This window comes from Lissotriton helveticus, chromosome 5_1, assembly GCF_964261635.1.
Source record: "Lissotriton helveticus chromosome 5_1, aLisHel1.1, whole genome shotgun sequence".
Classification (NCBI taxonomy): Eukaryota; Metazoa; Chordata; class Amphibia; order Caudata; family Salamandridae; genus Lissotriton; species Lissotriton helveticus.
The window spans coordinates 1,479,587,472-1,479,601,753 of record NC_136065.1 but is presented as its reverse complement, the minus strand read 5'-3'; the positions used below and the strand labels follow the sequence as shown (position 1 = coordinate 1,479,601,753).

At 47.0% G+C, this 14,282-nt stretch overlaps 1 long non-coding RNA gene across 3 annotated transcripts in view; it reads left to right on the top strand.

Annotated features, from left to right (window-relative positions):
• Positions 1-14,282, top strand: part of LOC144755491 (uncharacterized) — a 457,970-nt gene that overhangs the window by 130,614 nt on the left and 313,074 nt on the right. For all 3 annotated transcript variants that reach the window (XR_013594905.1, XR_013594904.1, XR_013594906.1), the window contains exon 2: positions 7,188-7,346. This is a non-coding gene — a long non-coding RNA (uncharacterized LOC144755491). The remainder of the gene's footprint in view (positions 1-7,187; positions 7,347-14,282) is intronic.

The following is a 14,282-nucleotide window of genomic DNA, read 5'->3' as shown; positions in this document are numbered from 1 at the left end:
TTTATTATTATTAACACAACACACCCAAAAACGGAAAGACCCAAAATAAAAATTGCAATTCTAATCCAAAATGGATGTTTAAATTAATAGAAGAGAGAGAGACCACACAGAGAGAGTTGTTTCATGCACCACTGAGTACCCCTGGGCATAATGGATGAAAGCAAGGCAGACTGGGCGCAGGCCTATGGCACAAAGCACACTGCCTGGCTTCAAAATGACCCCTAGACCCCCACCCACATGGCCAGGCCCTGGGCCAGGCCTCAACATGGGCTCCACACACATGGCCAGGCCCTGGACCAGGCCCCAACAACACACAAAAAATCGAAATACACACAAAAAATCACCCCAATCCAATGGCATCCATGCCCTAAATGATGTTTAAAATCAAGCGAACACACAGAAAGACTTGGCCCATGCACCACTGACTACCCCTGGGCATAATGGATGAAAGCAAGGCAGACTGGTTGCAGGCCTATGGCACAAAGCACACTGTCTGGCTTCAAAATGGCCCCTAGACCCCCACCCACATGGCCAGGCCCTGGACCAGGCCTCAAAATGGCCCCCACCCACATGGCCAGGCCCTGGACCAGGCCCCAACAACACCCAAAAAATCGAAATACATACAAAAATCACCCCATTTCAATGGCATCCATGCCCTAAATGATGTTTAAAATCAAGAGAAAACACAGAAAGACTTGGCCCATGCACCACTGACTACCCCTGGGCATAATGGATGAAAGCAAAGCAGACTGGGTGCAGGCCTATGGCACAAAGCACACTGCCTGGCTTCAAATGGCCCCTAGACCCCCACCCACATGACCAGGCCCTTGACCAGGCCTCAAAATGCCCCCCACCCACATGGCCAGGCCCTGGACCAGGCCCCGACAACACCCAAAAAATCGAAATACACAAAAAATCTCCCCAATCCCATGGCATCCATGCCCTAAATGATGTTTAAATTCAGGAGACCCCACAGAAAGACATGGCCCATTCACCACTGACTACCCCTGGGCCTACTGGCTAGTGTGGCTTTAACACGCACCCTAAAATTACAAAAAACACCCACATAGATATAATAACAGTGAGCTATTCAATTCCATGCCATCCATGCTGTAAATGATATTTAAGTTCAACAAAACTCACAGAAACAGTTGTATCATGCACGCATGACTAACTCTGGGCCTACTAGATACTGTCGCTACACACAATATATTTTAATTATTTTTTTAAAAGTTGTGAAAACGTTTATAAAATGTAGTTGCAGCAACTGCAATGGCCCAAACAAACAACACCAACTTACTTGTAAAATCTCAACTCCAAAAGTGATCCAAACAAAAAGTCCTCAAATACAAATATCCAGCAGCAGCCACAAAGAGTAATCCTTCCAGCTCCAGATCCAAATGAAAAATGACCAGGACATGGACAAAGCACTGGGAGGAGCCTGCTGGACAGGAACAGGAAGTTGGAGACTCTGGGGCACTTCTTTCCTCCCAACCCCCCAAAAATGCACTCCTTGCACAAAAAAAGTGCAGCCAAATGTCAATCTGAGGAGTTATTTTGATCCAAATCATCAATTTCAGAAGGTTTATGCTGCCAGCGATAGATTTCTTGTGCAGAATTGCAATTTCTGCTATTTCGGGAAAGCGAGAAGTTAAAATTTCCCCCCGGAAGTCAGCTGCGCGTCGCATCTACGTGTTCGTAATTGTTTACTCTCTCGCGATGTGTGATCCCGGGCCCTTATTCGCGTTCTGAGCGTCGCGCAGTGCAAGATGGCGGGACGCTATGACGCACCCGCGATCGAAAAGTCTCGCGCGATCACGCAATGAGGTACTTGTGGTCGAAAAGTCTTGCGCGATCACGCAGCAAGATCGAAAATGGCGCAGCTCACGCAAACCGGGAGGAAAGCAATTCAGCGAACTCAGAATCACGGTAAGTCAACACCGCGCGCGTGAGATTGTATTTTTGAAGTACGCCAAAGCAAAAAAAAAGCTGCCAACTCGCGAATTGCAAATTCTTTGACAATTTCGCGCGATTCGCGGAACGCGAAATTGCCAAAAATTCGCTAATTCCGTGAGCGGAACGGATTTTCAGCCCATACTTAGTTTTTAGGTTAGACTAAAATTGACATCCTACATAAAGCCTGTCCTTTCACACTCTGTGTACCATGGCAAGATTGCACATAGTTCACTTTACAAATCCCTATCAGCTAGATTCATGAAGCAAAATTGCGTTCGCAATAGCTGTGAATTAGCAATTGCGCTTTCAATTTGACAGGAAGGAATTCAAGAAACCCAAACAACCAAATTTGCGAAATCGCAATTTATAAATAGCGAATTCGCTACTAAATTTGCAAATTCCTGGAGGATGGGCATTTGCGAATCGGAAATAGCGAGAGGCCATGGATTCTGCGAATTTAATTGCGAAGTCGCAAAAAAGTCGCAATTGGCATTCATGAAAAATCGCTAAAAGCGAAAAACGAGAAAATCGCTATTTGCGACGCGCAAATTAAGAAGAACTCAAATCAGGTGGTAACCAGTACTGAAATTTTTTTTTCTTCAAAAAACAGTCAGGTCACTCCTAACAGGTGCAGGGCTGACCAAACACATTTAAGGACATGCAGCTGGAGCCTGGGGATTCCCACAATGCCTGGACTTTACATGCTGGTGAGGCGGCGTAGGCTGCAGCGAGCTGCACGCAACAGACGGAGGATACAGGAGCGGATATTCCGCCAGCGGGTCACCCTTCTGGGCCAAACCAGGGAGCAAATCTATGCCAAGTACCGCCTGAGTGGGGCCATGATAATCAAGCTCATCCGGGACCTAGACCCCCTAATGCAGCACCCTACAAGGAGGACCAATGCCGTGCCCACACATGTGCAGGTATTGTGCTGCCTGCACCTCCTGGCCTCCGGAAGCTTCCAGGGGATGGTCGCAGTTGCAGGGGGGGTATCCCAGCCCACCATGTCCTGCTGCCTAAGGAGTTTCCTGGAGGCAATGCTGACCCGGCTACACCACTATATAACATTCCCCACCAGCCAACAAGACCTCAATGATACAAAGCTGCAATTTTACAATGTAGCCCAATTCCCACACGTCATTGGATGTATTGACTGTACGCACGTCCATATTTGCCCACCTGCTGAGACGGAGTACATGTACCGCAACCGGAAAAGCTACCACTGCCTCAACATCCAGATGGTGTGCAATGCCAAAACAATAATCACGGACATTGTGGCACAGTACCCGGGGAGCACACATGACTCCTTCATCTTCAGGCACAGCGGCATCCACACACGACTGGCCAGGGGAGACTTTGGGGAAGGACACCTACTAGGTAAGTACACATGCCCCATATGTGTACTTTGTGATCATGTAGCTGCGCAGAACAGGCACTCACCCTCTGCTCCTTACATACAGGTGACAGCGGCTATGCTCTACGTGAGTACCTCCTCACCCCATACCTCAACCCTGCAACTCCACAGCAACGGCGATTTAATGCATCACACATTCGCACAGGGAACTGTATTGAGAGGACATTTGGCCTGTTGAAAAGCAGGTTCCGCATACTGCACAAGACAGGTGGGGCCATGAAATACGATCCTGAGGTCTGCTGCCGCATCGTGGCCGTGTGTGCGATCCTTCACAACATTGCTACCAAGCGCAGGATCCCTGTTGACATCTCTGGCAGTGAGTCAGAAGGGGACAACCGCCCACCTCCACATGTGCGCCATGCACGTGTGGAAAATCCTGCTGAAGGACACAGGCGCCGCAACCACATCACTATTAACTGTTTCTAGTGCACCCACTCCCCACACCCATTACTTGACTCATGCATGAGGACATTAAGAATGACATGAGTCAGATTAAGGTAGTCAAACCAATTGTATTTGTTAAATCACAATAAACTTGGCATTCAGCTAACTTGTACATCACGGACATATTGCGTCATATGCCTGTCCTTCAGGAGGGCATGCTTGTACCAGCAGCATGGCCCCTCAAGTCAATGTCAATGTTCAATGGCGCCTCCGGGCAGATGCTCCCAGCCTCCTTTCCCCATCGTCCTCCTGATTAGGGCGTGAGGCAGCAGAGGGCCTGCTGCTGCGGCGGGGTGCTACCACCGGAGGGATGGACTGGCTGCTATGGCTGGATGTAGCCTCACTTGTGTCGTCCTCCCCACCCCCCCGGCCATGGTTGGCAGCCTGCATGGCCTGGACTGCAGTAGCCACATGCTCTAGAGCTGTTGCGACGTCCTGGCAGCACTGGACCATTTGGACCTGCATTGCCGAGGAGCGTCGCGAGAGCTGCGAGGTAGCGTTGCCGATGATGTAGTTAGAGCGCGTGTACGCCAACAGGCGGGTCAGCAGTTGGCGGTGTCTGCGGCGATTGAGTTCCCGCTGCCTGTTAATGGCCTGTGTGTTGGCCTCCATGACAGCTGTCATCCGCTCAGACATCAATGCAACATTTCGGGCAGTCTTGTCCAGTTGCAGGTGGATGGCCCCAAGATGACGTGCCTGTGTCTGATGCACATGCAGCATCCTGCGCTCGATGGATAGCCCACCTGCTTGCAGATTTAGCCCCCTACCAGCACGGGAAATGTTGGAGCGCTGACCCCTCACCAGTCCGCTGGACTGGCTCCTCACAGCCGCAGGGCGGCGGGTTGGTTGGCGAACTGGAGCTGGTGTAGCTTGTCCCACTGGGGACTGTGTGAAAGGCAGTGCTACTGCAGCGCGTGCTGGAACAGGGGTGGCACTGGCCACAGGGGCAGGTGGTGTGATGAGCGCCGGTGCGTGAGCTTGCACAGATGGTCCGGGCTGTGGGGAGAGATTTGCGTCTCCCTCTGTGTCCTCCGTGATGTCCATGACCAGGCCATCGCTGTCAGTGCTTGGGACTTCTGCGCCACCTGTGATGTAAAGTGGACGTTGATTAGTGACATGTTTCGTACCCATTTAGACTTCCTACATGCATGCAGACTACCATTCCCTGACTGGCTGCAGGATTGACTCTCACTACACATGTGTGGCTTAATGGGGCAAGATGGTAAATGTGGTCAGACTACATGTCCCACAATGCATTAGGGCTTTAGTGGTGTGCTTTGGCTGCATGACTGGGCTTTGATATGGGAGGCTCTGGAGTATTGGACATTGTTAGGGGACAGGGGGTCACAGTCGCATGGCACTTACCTGGTGTGTCGGGAGGAGTCAAGCTGTGTCACACCCACGCATGCCTGTGGGTTAATTGTGTCCTCCAGTCGGTCCTCCAGTGGTGTATTCGGTGGGACAGTGGGCTCCCCTCCACCTGTCGCCACACGCTCCCCCAGCCTCTCCGCTATCCTCTCCTTTGATCTCCCTCTGAGGTCATACCACCGTTTTTTTTAGTTCGTCCACGGAGCGCTGGGTCACCCCCACAGAGTTAACTTTTGCGCGGATGCGCAACCATAGCCGCCTTTTGTCCGCCTCGGCCACCCTCCTCGAATCTTTGCCAAACAGGCGATTGGAGTCCTTGCAGACTCCTTCTATCAGGAACTCTAGCTCCTGCTCCGAAAATGTTATCTTTCTTTTGCGCCCACTAGCAGATCCAGCTGCAGCTTCCTCAGTCATGCTTGACACTGGGGTGTATCCTGCACAACTCCTGTAGGCACACTGGAGGGGACCTCTGAATGTGATACTCCCTGTCCAGGCTCTCACTGCTGAATGAGGGTGGAACCTGCCTACTTCCTGGTCGTGATGTCATCACTGGGCTCAAAATGCAACTTCCCGTTTTTGCGATCTCGCACTTAGCGAGATCGCAATTTGCGATATCGCTATTTGCGATATCGCAATTTCTAAACGGATTTCGGCCGGTTATGCGAATATTTAGCGTTTTTCGTCAAATCGCAATCGGCGATTGCGGCCGATTGCGATTCGCTTTTTTTTCATGCAATTTTTCATGAATGCCAATCTGCGATTCCTTATTTGCGATTCGCTTTTTCTCGCAATTAAGGAATCGCAGATTGGGACATTGATGAATCTAGCTGTATATCCTTTCAGTCACAAATCTCCATGTCAAAAGCATAAGAAGCAATTTGTTAGACGACAATCTGACATTTGACCTCTGTCTTTGAACCCATAACAAATATTACAAGATAAAAACAAGATGTAAAGGCCTCTTTATTGCTCATTCACCTCTTGAACTCCAGCATGGTTATTTGGGGGTGCTGCAGCACCCCCTTTCAGTGCATATGCCTGCAGGTTGTTGTGAATCAGGTGGAGCGCCTGCATGTGACCCTGCCTTGAACAAGTGCAGCACGAGGGATGCAAGTGCGGATCAGAGCCCCCTTCACACATTCAAAGATGAGGAGATAAGGGGGACTGCAGACACACAGAAGAGGCGTTCAAGACCGACTCACTTCTCAAAATGGCAGCACCTGCAAGGCAGTACCAAACCCAATTGGGTAGGCCAAACTGCTTGAGAACCACCAGGTTAGAAATGGGCTTTGTGAGGGCGGTATGAGAGAAATAGCGGAAACACGTGATGAAAGAGTGTAGTTATATATGTATATAAATTAAATAAAACTGAACCATTCTTCAAACAAGCAGTATAACAGTCAACAGGACTGGCTAGTTTAAAATGATTTCCCACTGGGAAGTTTATGTGTTTGGTTGTGTGGCACTGTTATTGGGTAAATGAGTCAATGGGGGGGAGTGCGGTGGGGGGTGGGGGGGTCAGTGAGTGCAAGTATGGCTGTATGAATAGGTGAATGGCAGTGAATGGGTATGTGAATCCATGAATGTTTGAGTAATGAATACAAACATGGATGTAGTGTGAGTGAGGGCATGGAAGGACAAAAAAGTTACAGCAATCTTATAGGTTACATCTTTGGACAGCACTAGTAACAATGCTATAACAAGCATTAGCATAGCCAATAGGTCTCGCCTTTGGGACCTTATAAGTGTTTAGCCATGCAACAGATGATGTTGTTGCACCAAGGAGATCTCATAAGAGGAAATTGTCATCATCAGTCAGTAGAAGAAAACTAACATCTTTGCGGAAGTGACACAATTAACTTTTGTAAATAAGTTGCACAAAGTATGTTGTTTTGAATCGTAATGTAAACCTAAAAAGTACCTACATTATGTCCTGGAATGGATGGTCTACGTGGTAAGTGACTTTCTTCTAACTCCTGTGCTTAATCTTTTTTTATATTTGCAGTTAGATTACTGGTCTGTCATCCTCAATGGGTCAGTGGAAGTGACATACCCTGATGGAAGAACGGAGATTCTCTGCATGGGAAACAGTTTTGTTGGTTCCCCTACCATGGAGAAGGAGTACATGAAAGGAGTAATGAGAACCAAAGTTGATGACTGCCAGGTGGGTTGTGACTAACATAAAAAAAAAAATACACCTGAGGGATACCTCAGTTACCTTGCACAAAAATGGTCCTGCCCACTTCCTTTTTATGAAAACTTGTGCAAGTTAGTGGAAGGACGACTGTTGGATACTGGTTGTTCCATTTTCATTGCCTTCTGTTACTATGTTAATTTACTGTAAGAATTTAAAAAAACTGCATAAATGGAAGTGTGGCATTGGAAAATTCCTTTTGTGTCCTTTAGGCACAGTCCTTTTCAGCACGTTCCTTTTGTAGCTTGGCATGCTGTCTATAATCCCACGATGTACTGGTTTGAGTCTTTTTTCCCCAGTTTCAGAGATGGTTGTGATTTGCCTCCTGAACTCCCCTATTCAAAGTAACTGACTACTGTTGACGCATTGCTTAGGGGCATGAGACACAGCGTCAACGGATAACCAGTGCCGTTGAAGCAGTGCCTCTGTGGTGTGGTCCTTCACCCTCATTCCAGCCACCAATTGGGGCAGCCTCATTCTGTATGGCACGGGCATTGCCAGTTCAGTGTTTTGGAGGCTGGCATAAAACATATTATCACTGTTCAGTTTTATCTCTGTGCCTGTGGCCGATCAGTGACACCAGTCGGGTTTAAGGATACCCACAATGAATACATGTGGGACAAATGTATACATATTGATTTTCCATGGATTAACTGCATGTGAATTTGTTGGTCTAAAAACTCAACTGGCTTTGCATATTGAGTGATTCAGCAAACCTAGTTCCAGGTGTTGCATAGATGCAGAAACTCTGTTAAACATTGTCTACGTTAAACATTGTCTAAGTTTTAGGTAATATAGCTCCACTGGATCATGCAATTACTAGTGCAGTTAGTGCTTGTGGCCCATTTCCGGCAGGCAATAACGCAAAAGAAAAAACTTTAAATGTCATCTGCTTTTTTTCAAATTTTTATAGATGAGGAATGTCACCCAATACATGATGTGCTGAAAACAAAAGTGATTCCATCATTAATTTAAGCGAAATTGTACCTGAAAACTGAAAGTTCTCAATACGTACACAGAACCTGATTTTCTATCTGAGTGGAACATTTAAAGTAATTTTCTACCTTCAGAATAACAAAATGTTTCACATTAGCACTATTATTATTATTATTATAAATCATTTTTAGAGTGCACTGTAACCCTGCGGGCATCCTGGCGCTAAGAGAACAATCCGGCACAGGATCTATCGGCTGCATAAGAAAAAGAGAGCCTATCAACCCTCAGGTAGAGACATATTATACCCTGGGGAAGAGCCAGGTCTTAATTTTCTTGCGGAACAGCAGCAGACCTTGTGTTCTCCTAATTTCTAAAGGGAGATTATTCCAAAGGCGAGCTGCTGCCACGCTGAAGGCTCTCCCTCACAGGGTCACCCTCCTTATGTTGGGAACTCTTGTACAATTGGCGGTGGAGGAACGAAGAGGGGTAGGCTTGTACCACTGAAACTTGTCCTGAAGTGGCTTAGGGCCTTGTTCATGGAGTGCTCTAAACACAATGCACAATGATTTAAACCGGATCCGTTGAGCTACTGGGAGCCAATGTAGATCCACCAGTGCTTGTGTTGTTGAGGATCGACGGGGTTGGAAGAGTGCTAACTTCGCTGCTGCCGCCTGGATACTCTGTAATCCGGTAATCAGGTATCCCGGAGATTCTAAAAGCAGATCATTGCAATAGTCCAGGCAGCTAAGGATGGTACTCCTGACTACCATTGTTCTCACCTGTGCAGGTATCAGTGGCAGCACCTTCCAAAGACCTCAAATTAAGGAAAAACAACTTCCCACCAGTTTATTAACGTGGGTCTCCAGATTGAGATTCTCATTAAAACTGACCCCCAGATTACGCACCGTGTTCACTGGTGTCAGTGTACCATCTGATGTTATAGGCCAGAAGTCTGTTGACAGGCTTCGGGTGACCACCCCACCCTGCACTGTAGAACCTCCGTTTTCCCACTGTTAAACTGGAGCGAGTTTTCCTTCAGCCATTTTGTCATTTCATGCATAAAAGCATGAAAGCAGTCCAGTGATTCCGCCTGATCCCCATCCAAGGATATCAAAAGTTGCGTATCATCAGCATAATTAATCACGCTGATATTATGCGCTTTGATGATTCCCAACAGAGGTTGCATATAAGTATTGAACAAAATAGGGCTGATTGACGAGCCCTGCGGTACCCCATGTAAAACTTCCACCAGTTCTGATTGGTACGGGGGGAGTGCCACCGCCTGCCATCTATCCGACAGATAGGATCACAGCCACCTGAGCGCTACTCCTTTCACTCCAAAAGTCTCTAGCCTTGAAGGCAGAATGTCGTGGTTCACCATAGCGAATGCGGCAGACAGGTCCAGCAGGATTACAATTGCCCACTGGCCCCTGTCCATCCTCATCCGAAGGTCGTCCAGCACCACCACTAGAGCTGATTCTGTCCCATGACCGGGTCGAAAACTGAACTGTTCCTCTTCCAGTATGTTATTTGTCTCCAAACAGTGGGACAAGGTCCTGCTGACCAAACGTTCCAGGATCTTGACCGGATAAGGCAGGAGGGAAATTGGTCGGTAGTTCTTATGACTACACGGATCAAGGGTAGATTTTTTCAAGAGTGGCGTAATGACAGCCCGCTTCCATTCCACAGGCACAATACCTGTATTGATAGACTGGCAGCATAGCTGTCGTAAAATGGGAAAGACCTCTGACCCAAATTCCTTCATCAGCCTGTGGGGCAGAGGATCCAAAGGAGAGCCGGAGGAAACCCCTAAGGCCACTCTAGCAAACTCCTCCTCTGATGGAGTCGGAAAGTTATCCAGAGAGACCCCAGAAGCAGCTAACTCAACAGCGCCCTTCTCATTTGGGCCTCTTGCCCCTCCTTTCTGAGCTATCGAGGTGGATTGAGATAGATCCTTCATACTTTCCACATTTTTGTTTATTTTGTCTTGAAAGAAAAAGCCAATCCATCACACAACTCCTGGGATGGTTTAATTTTACTAGTGGTACACTCAGGGTTGGTCAGACCTTTCACTATTCTAAATATATCCCTAGATTTATTGGAACTCTTTAGTATAGTGGGTGCAAAATACTCTGCCTTGGCAGTAGTTATTTCTTGTTTGTATTTTATTATTATGCACCTCCAGCTTGTTCTATCTTTTTCCAAATATTCCCTCCTCCACTGCCTTTCTGCCTTTTTACACAAGAGCTTGAGACTCCTCAATCTCTCTGTGCACCAAGGAGCTGACGGATTTCCTCTTTTCTTAATGACTTTAAATGGGGCAAGCTGATCCAGTTTCTTGTTTAGATGTTCAGTAAATGCAGTATAGTTCTCTGTAATCTTCTTCTCAGGGTTGAACAGAACCTCCACATGAAACAGAGGTCCACCAGCTTCTACCTTTTTCAAAAGGCATTTCCAGTCACGTCAGAGAAGCGTTCTAGCCTTTCTATCCCCAGGTCTTATTCTATTAAAGCTTTGGACACTGAATGTGATTAGGTGGTGGTCCGTCCACCCCACTGGCATGATTTCTCCCATACGGACAGGGCCTTCCTCTGCAAAAATCAAATCTAAAATGTGGCCACCCCTATGTGTCGGTTCAGTCACCCATTGCTTCAAGCACAAATTAGCGCAGAATTGAATTATGTTATGAAAAGCTCTATCCATACTTCCATTTTCCCATAGATTGAAGTCCCCCAAAACTATGAGTGTGTAAGTGCCATATCGTTAATTGCATTAATCATTTCTTGTTGTTGGTGTACATTCATTACCTCTGGAGGTCTATAAAAGATCATGCCCGATAATGCCTGGCCTGACTCATCCTTAATTGAAAAACCTAAAAACTCTGCATAGGAGACTTCATCTATGTCCAATACAGTAATATTTAACTCCTCCATGAAGATGATTCCCGTTCCGCCTCCCCTACCCCTGGACCTAGGCCTGTGCTGGACCTTGTATCCCGCTGGGCATGCTGGTTCCAGCTCCAGTTCCATCCCTGCCACAGTCCAAGTCTCTGTCAGAAACAGAAAGTCAAGGTTATTATTGATCTCTATCAATAATTGTATCTCCGTTGAGTGCCTAGGAAGTGATCTGACGTTAAGTAGGCCACAGTCTAGGCCTCCCTTTCTCCAAACCTCAAGTGCTAACTCTGGCATCCTAGTATTCGCGGCACTATTCGTGTCAATATTCGGGACACGGTTTCGCGGATCCCTCCTAAAAGCCCTCTCTATCATATTATCTAGCAGTAATGAAGGCAACTTACTACAGTAAGATGTAATAAGAGGTAACGGGGACGAACATTTTGGGCAAAGACTTACCGCATCTTAGATCGAAAGTTAGGCAGAGCTCGTGGGCAAAAAGCCTCTCCCTTTAGCGGATCCAGGCCCATAAGGGTATCTCTCGAGGAACATATTATTTCTGGTTTGTCTGGGGTGTATGGTCCAGGGGGACTGTCCCTGAGCCCGGTCCGAGCGCGGACGGGCGCAGACGGGCTTGCCTTTGGCGCGCCCACTGCGCGCGGCCGGCAAGTCATCTTTTGTTTATACCTATCCCCCCAGGAAGTGACGCGCGCAAAGGGGACGAGCTATGTCCCTCCACTCAAACAGCCCGAGAAGACTGCGGTGGACCGGGGACCACTAATCCCTATGATGCGGTAAGGGTGCGTGAATAACAAACAGAAAAAATGCCCCTTTAAAAACAGTTACTCAACATGTAAAATGCCACAATTTTAAAACGCAGCCTTCTTACTCCTGTGCGCGATAGCACTCTTCGCGGCCAACAGGTCTTCCACTTTTAATGCCCCCAGGAAGTGACGCGCGCAAAGGGGAGGAGCTATGTCCCTCCACTCAAACGGCCCGGGAAGACCGCGGTGGACCGGGGACCACTAATCCCTATGATGCAGTAAGGGTGTGTGAATAACAAACAGAAAAAGTGCCCCTTTAAAAACAATTACTCAACATGTAAAATGCCGCAATTTTAAAACGCAGCCTTCTTACTCCTGTGCGCGATAGCACTATTTTCCATGCGTCAGCATGAGAGAGATGCGAGGGAGCCTGGCAGGGAAATGGAACGTCTCGCTGATTGCAGTTTCATTTGTTCCCGGGCGACTTAATCTTTGACTCATAACAGCAACAGCAAAGTAGCAAAACCACAGAGCAGAAACTAACAAGCATAGCAAAAGAAACGTAAAGGTGATTCGTAGAATGAAACTTACGTTTGCAGCCTCAGATGCAGTGGATACAATGCAAGGGATGCGCGCGCAGTAGCGCGCGTGGTTGTTGCGAGTTCCCAAAGCCGCTACTAAATGTCTCTCCGAACAGCGCATGCGCGCTGACTCAGCGAGACCTAAAAACACCGTCTAGAAGTACCAGTTTTAAATTAATTCAAGCACTTCACCAGAGCCATTTCTGCACATGGGAAGGAGCCTGACTTTAATAACCTGCTTGGCTGTTTTTCCATTTAAAGAAAACTCTTGCAAAGAAAGCTGCAAAAGTAAAAAAAAACATTTATGGTTTCAACACATAGCAACCATAGGTTTGTACACAGAGACAGGGTTACCAGCAATTAGTCACTGAAGGAGATGTGTCTGAATTTGCAGTGTGTCACGGTTACTCTACTTCGGAAACTCCTAGCTGCGGGTACAAAGGGACACAACCCTAAATGAAAAGACAGTTTCACGGAGGTGAAAGGAATAATACCGTTCAGCTGCAATACCTTTCCTTAGGTGCGATAGTTGTCAGAGAAATGCACAGGCTTAGAAGAGCAGGGAAAGAAACTATGGTGTGCGTTCAGTAAAAGGAAAGCCATCATCCCGAGGCCACCCAATCAGAAGGAGAAGAGCCGGACAACGAAGCCATTACTGAAGGAACCAGGAGAAGATCAAGAAGTGCTCCCATATCAGTTGCACTCCTTGACTTCAATAGAAAGCCCGAGTCAAACTGTAGGGAGATGATGTGGAACTGAGGTACAATGTTCGGAAATGAAGTAAGCATAATATGTGGGTAAAACTCAACTATATTTAATGAACCATTGTAAAAATCAATAGTTTCTCTTTTAAAAGGAGGTAATTTGTGTGCCCTTGAAAAGCTGATTTCTGCACTTTGTCGATGCAAGCTGACAAAGTCATTTTAAAGGCATCTTGAGTGAGGCACACAAGCTTGCATCATCTTGTCATTACTAGAGGTCTTTGCAAGCAATACATATTATTTGCACACGTTAAAGCACATAACCAGCAAACGAGACAGGAGAAGCACACAGTGGCCGGTAGACATAACACAAATGTGAATATCAGTATTCCAGGAGTAAACTACAGCGCAGCAGCATAAAATGTGGACGGTATAGCATACAAAGACAATGGCAATTATTCTAACAAACCCATTAAAAAATCAGCAGAGGTGGTGGTGCAGGAGACAATGAACTTCAGAGGGTTGTAGACCTAAAGGGTGCATGGCAGGAGGTGGTGATTAAAATCTAGAGGGGTGCTAAACAGCAGGACGGGCTCCTGGTTTCTAACCAAGTTAATACAATACAAGCAGATATTTCAGACATGTCAGTGCCTGGCTGTATCTACGGATTCTCGAAGCTCCTTCAGCTTTCCCTCTCTGGCACTCATAGTGACGACAGTCAATGCTGGAAAGAAAGGTGATACACAAAAATAAGAATCTTAAAAATCATAGCATTGTGTTCCTGTCACTGATACGTCATAGCAAATGAAAAGAGAAAGATTACGCCTCTAATTGTTCCCCCATAGTCAGAGTTACTGAACACATACAACCTGCAGAAGTGGGGCTGATTTATAATTATATTAATGACTGTTTGCTCAAGAGTGATGAATGGATTATCAACTTGTGCAAAATTAGCTAAAAAATACTCTACTCATGGGGGGGACGTGGCTAAGAAGGCAGCGAGATAGGACGTGTTTCCCTATCCCTCCGG